The 5,991-nt window shown below is 33.1% G+C and overlaps 1 pseudogene; it reads right to left on the reverse strand.

The window, feature by feature from the left end:
- Positions 1 to 614: 614 nt before the first annotated feature.
- On the reverse strand, positions 615 to 2,957 carry LOC122014100 (annotated as a pseudogene).
- Between the last annotated feature and the right edge of the window lie 3,034 nt (positions 2,958 to 5,991).

Here is a 5,991-nt window from a genome sequence, read left to right on the forward strand (position 1 = left end):
TGAGAGAGATAAGGGTGAGAAAGTAGCGAGCTGATGGTCAGATCTCAGGACAGTTAGCGGACGACTTCTCTAAATACTGTCAATCTTTCTTTGTCTTCTAATTTTAAGAATACAAGAGGTGTTTCTGACAATATATCTAGTTTTTTTTATTATTTTAAAAATATTGTTCTAATAATTTTTTGTCATTTTATTTTACATTTTGATTCTTTAAATTGAGAATTTGTATATACATGCACAAAATTGTCAAAGAAAATAAATAAGAAATTTAAATTAAAATTTAACGTGACAGCAAGTCTTATAATTTAATACTAGAATATATAATAAGTAATTAATTATGATAGTAATTTAGGTTTATTAGGCTTGGCACATAATGGTTAGTAGCCCATTTAATTGTTGTATCATGATCATGACTCATAGTATGGGCATTTGGTTTAGTGAACCGATCTTAAGATTTTTTTAAAAAAGAAAAATGATTTTTTAAAAATATTAATTATTTTTTGAAACCATGATTAAATCGAGCCAGATATAATATTTAAAAATCATAGATTAAATTTTATGTAACGTTTGATATCACAATAAATAACAACAAATCAATTTATTCTATTTTGAAATGCTTAAATAGCAGGTAGATGCAACCCTTGAAGAAAATTCTTGATCATCTCCAGAGCTCGAGCTGGCTGATAACTTGGAACCTCATGTCCTGCTCCTCGAACAGTGGCAAATGTTAAATTGTGATCATACATCACAGTATATCCCCCAACCTACATATTCATAATAAAAATCATCAAAATTAATGTCGTTTGTTCTACAAGTTGTCACCATCATTAGAGCAACGAAGAGTATCATAGAGGAAAACTTGTCATTAATGTAAGCATTTTAATTCCTTGTGGATTTGAGGATAATTAACTATATATCTTATGAAAATATTTAAAATGACACAATTGTTTACCTCACTGTTAAGCATCCTAGCTCTCCATGGAGCCTTCACTTTAAGTTTTAGCTTCTTGAGGGAGTATCTTGTGGAAGTAACAGGAACTACTCCATCAATATCACCGCTGCTCATACCCAATCAATGCTTAGTTAGAGACAAAATTTGATTGAAAACCCCTTCACTCTCAATCTAATGAACGGTATCTTTGTCGTATGACATATGTTATGCGGAAATCTTAAAGCTATCATACTTGCAAAATTGATATATTTATATATGCTATTTTTACTTACATAATGTGTATAAGGACCACAAAATTTATACACCTATCTAAATGAAAGTATTGAAATGGAAAGCTGATTCACACCCTATGATATGATGAAGACATCTAATGATTTTTTACCTATATTTTAAAATCCTAATCCCATTAGATAATAATTCGTGAATAATTGGTAACATTGTGGAAGGCTGATCTGACCAACTAGGTATCACTTGGCTGCATCGAGACAAATATAAATAAATGAGTTGAATTTTCATTATTTTGTTTAAAAGAAAAATAAAATTATCAAATGGCGTATTATATTTATGAGATATGTATATACCTACAACCAGACCAGGTGTAATTGAGCTTTGTGATATTGGCATGTAGAGCTTTCTGTACCTCAAGATTGTTAAGGTATGCCTCCACATAATTAGAAGTACAAGGATCAAAATTCTCAATCTGCATTAGAATTTAAGTATGACATTTCAATCTGTTAGTTAATTGTATTCACAATTGATATGATTGAGTGAAAATTCTTAATCTGCATCAGAATATAAGTATGACATTTCAATCTGGGCAAATTCCAACTTTAGTTAGAGCTTGCTCCTTGTAGTGATCCAACAAGAATGCGATGAACTCTAATTCTTGAGTTAATAGGTAAAATCGATTCGATCTAAATTGGCTCTGAAAATACCAGGAAGATGGAAATAATTAAATGTAATGATGCTCGGAAGAGAAAAACCGAGGGCGATTTTGGAGTTGGCGTCATGCCTAACGAGAAGCACAGTGGCGCTTATATGTTGTGCACGTCCAACTCCTCAACGGCGAGGCTGGCCTCGTCGAGCGCGCTGTCACACTTTGGAGCTGTCTGCCGGGCGTCCGGCGTGAAATTACAGAACTTGTGGATCGCGCGAATGGTCTCGTCGGAGATCAATGCGTGCGTCCAGAAGTAGTCAAACGTCCCCTTGTTATCCGTCTCCTTGTTGATCACCGCGTTCCCAATCTAGGTCATCCAAAATCAATTTTAAATTGATCAAGATCCATCTTTCCTAATTTAATTTGCAATAAAAAGGAGAGAGGGTCAATTAGACTGATTGATTTCGGGATTCATTGCTTACCGCGATGCCTTTGAGGTTGATGAGGCAATCTTTGTGGTGGAGTATGGCGTGGGCAAGCTGGGGGACGTAGTGGCCGGCGTAGCTCTCGCCAGTGATGAAGAAGTCCCTCCCCTTAGACTCTGGGAATCGCTCGAACCAGTTGACAAGGAAAACCAGCGCATCGGTCGCCGTCCTACGGTCTCCGCTCTTGGCGTAGTCCGATGTGGTGTTGGAGTAGGAGAAGCCGATGCCAGCAGGGCTCTCCAAGAACAAGACGTTCACCACTGCATTGCACGATGCACGTCAGTGGTTCAGGGTCATGCCAAAGCAGAAACCTTTTTTCACTCTACTCCCTAAGCTCAAGGAAATAACATATATATATATATATATATATATATATATATATATGATGACGACGACAATGACAGATGATCCTAACATTCGTTCCAAGTGTAGGGATTCCTGTACAGAGTTTTGCCATCGCTCATGACCCGAAACAGCCCGAGCTCCTCCATGGCGCCGTACCCCAGTGACGAACACCCCGACCTTGCACCCACCCACGCCACAACAATCACCACTCTATCGATCGAAAAGCAACGTCATTTTCTATTATTTCCATACCTCCATTGAGCCATAGCACAATAGGCTTCGACATGCTATTTTCGGCAGCCTCGGCAAAGTAGTAAAATAGAGCCTGTCCGTTAGCTCTGTCAACTGTGACATACCCCGCGTACTGATAGAAATTGACCCCTTCTGGCTGGCCAGGCAGCCGAACAACCTTGTCCCCCTCCTTCAGCCCGCTATTGTCGTAGACCTTCGACTTCAGGCCGGATACCGAAAGAAGACTGCTCGCCCATGAAGAAGAAGAAGAAGATGAAGAAGAAGAAGAAGAAGACCTCCCTACTCCGTTGTTAAAGTAGAACTTGTTCAGCGCATCTCTCTGCCTCACCGTGCTGGAAGCCACGTAGTGTAGGAAACAGAGGAGGAGGAGGAGGAGGAGGAGGAAGAGACAATTGAAACTTGGCTTCATTGTTTGATTGGGAATGAGGAATGGAATGGAAAAGAATCTTATTTATGGGATGAATCATTGGATAATTATGGGATGAATCTTATTTATGGGATGGAATCTTGTTGGAGCTGACGGAGATTGATGTGTTTGCTTTGTTTGGCAATGGTCTCTGTAAAAGGAAAACGAATGATTAATTTTGAATAAACATTTTCAAAATTAAAAGAATTTTAAAAAAGATTCTACTGTTTTTTCAATATTTATACAATGAAATAATGTATAGTAAATAGTAATTCAAAGATCTTAGATTGGAAACATGCATAATTAATAATGAGTTTCCATGTATATTCATATTTTATTTAAATCTAATTTATTTTTTCCTTAATTTTTATCAACTTTTACTACTCACTGGATTATTCCATCATTTATCATAATAATTAAATCTAATTAATTTTAGCTCTTCCTGTGAGTCACATATATAATGATCTAATTAGTTTTAGCTTGATTATTAACTAATTAAATTAAGTGAGGTTAAATTAATAATGAAGTTTAATTAAGTGAGGTTAAATAAATAATGAAGTTAAATTATTTGATTTTAAATTTGATTTCGAATTAACTAAAATGTTAAGTATGGATTAACTGATTAAGGATTAATTAAGATTAGATGTATTAGTTCAAGATTAATTAAGTGTAAGTCAGAATTATTTAAGTTAGAGTAAATTAGTAATTAAGTTTAAGATTTACAATTATTACTCAAATTTTGGTATATTAATTGTAATTATGACATGTTTAATTGAATTTGCGGTTAATTTATCAAGTTTGATTTGAATTAATATTCTTAATTAAATTAAGATTTATTCATTAATTAAGTATGAATTAAATTCTTTAGTTAACTTTAAATTAAATTGGAATTTGAATTAATTGATTTAAATTAATTATGGATTAGGTTAAATTAAACTTATATTAATCATATTAATTAAGGTTTATTAAGTTTATTGATAATTAAGTTTTTAGGTTTTAAAGAAAATAAAAAACTTTTAATTAATTGAATTAATTGTTTAAGTTTTAATTAAATTGATTAAGATTACTTAAGTTTTAATAGTGTTAAATTTATTTTAGTTCTAGTTAAGTTAATTTAAGGTTGACAATTAAGGTTTAATTTTGGAGTCATTTAGGTGTGTTTAAGTTAGGTTTAAGTTAAAAATTAAAATTATGAATTTAGTTTTAATTGGATTTAGTTAGATAAAATATAAAATTAAGTCACATTTTGAATTAGTTAATTCAGTTAGTTAGTTTAGGATTAATTAAGTTGATTATGTTTTTAGGTTATAAAGAAAATTAAATACTTTTAATTAATTGAATTAATTGTTTAAGTTTTAATTAAATTTATTAAGATTATGTTTAAATTTAAATCTTACATCCATCTCATCCGTTTCTAACTTTTCAAATAAACAACCTTATATATATGTTCTGTGAGATGATTATTAATTTTATTTTTGTACATTTAATTTGAATTTTAATTACTGATTGACATTTAAGTCAGATTTAAATTTAACAATTAGTAAGTTAAGTGCACATTTCCAAATAAGCTTCTAGGTTGTGACGATACACAAGGGCCTTTTTGAGTATTGAAGCAACAACCACTTCTAAAAAAAGTATTTTAAAGAAATTATACACTTAACTTTTTCTTGAGAAACTTTGATATAACTAGTCTAGGATGTGATGAGGTAGCTTCGGCTAGTTTCACTTAGTTAAGTAGACCAAGTAGGGTACTTCTTATCCCACTTGCCTCTCTAAACCAAGCTTTGTTAACGTATTATCATCTCGCCCCACCCTGATACTAAGTTGGGCAAGTATCAATAAAATCTAAGTATTTATCTAACTGTTTTAAATTTAGTAGAAAAATAAGCATGCAAAGAAAGCTGTAAATTAAACAAACATGCAAATTTATCTAAACGAAACAATGTTTCTATTAGCTCTTCCAGGATCATAACCTCGATAAGATCTATCTAGGTAATGTATTTGACCCTTGGGGATCTAATATTGGTTTTGTTCAACTTGATTAATGAAGTTTGATTTATGGCTCATGCTTGGACTTGGTTTCTAGTATTCTGATTCACAATTGATAATTGATAGGTACGATTTAAGTCAAGTTTTAACTTTGTATCCTATCTTGGATCGATTGTATACAACGTTTTATTTTTCAAGTATCATATCAAGATTTTTGAAACCCAAAGTGAATCATTCTAATGATTCTTTAAGTTCTTTGATTTGACCTTTCAGAGTGGAATTTTCTTCCTTAAATTGTTGGACTTGATATCAAGTTCCACTTTGAACTTGCTCAATCAAAGAACTTGGGTTAGTCTCCATTTTAAGGGCTTTTACCTCCTTTTGGAATGACTTGACCCAGACATTGGACTTGACTAGCTTGTGCATCAAATAGTGAATCATATCATGCAATTTTTCGACTAGGGGAGAATGTACCTTGTTGTTTGGTTTGTCTGAAATGGATAAGGATCTGTGGCTTGTCTCAGACTCAACTTTCGATTCAGATCCAGACTCAGGCTCGAACTTGGCCTTAACCACTTGTTCTCGCGCTGGTAGTGCCAGAAAGCTTGCTTGAGCTTGTTCTACCACATCCGACTCTTCAAACGACTCGGACCATGTTGCATTTAAGACCTTCCTTCTTCTTTTCTTT

This window comes from Zingiber officinale, chromosome 8B, assembly GCF_018446385.1.
Source record: "Zingiber officinale cultivar Zhangliang chromosome 8B, Zo_v1.1, whole genome shotgun sequence".
Classification (NCBI taxonomy): Eukaryota; Viridiplantae; Streptophyta; class Magnoliopsida; order Zingiberales; family Zingiberaceae; genus Zingiber; species Zingiber officinale.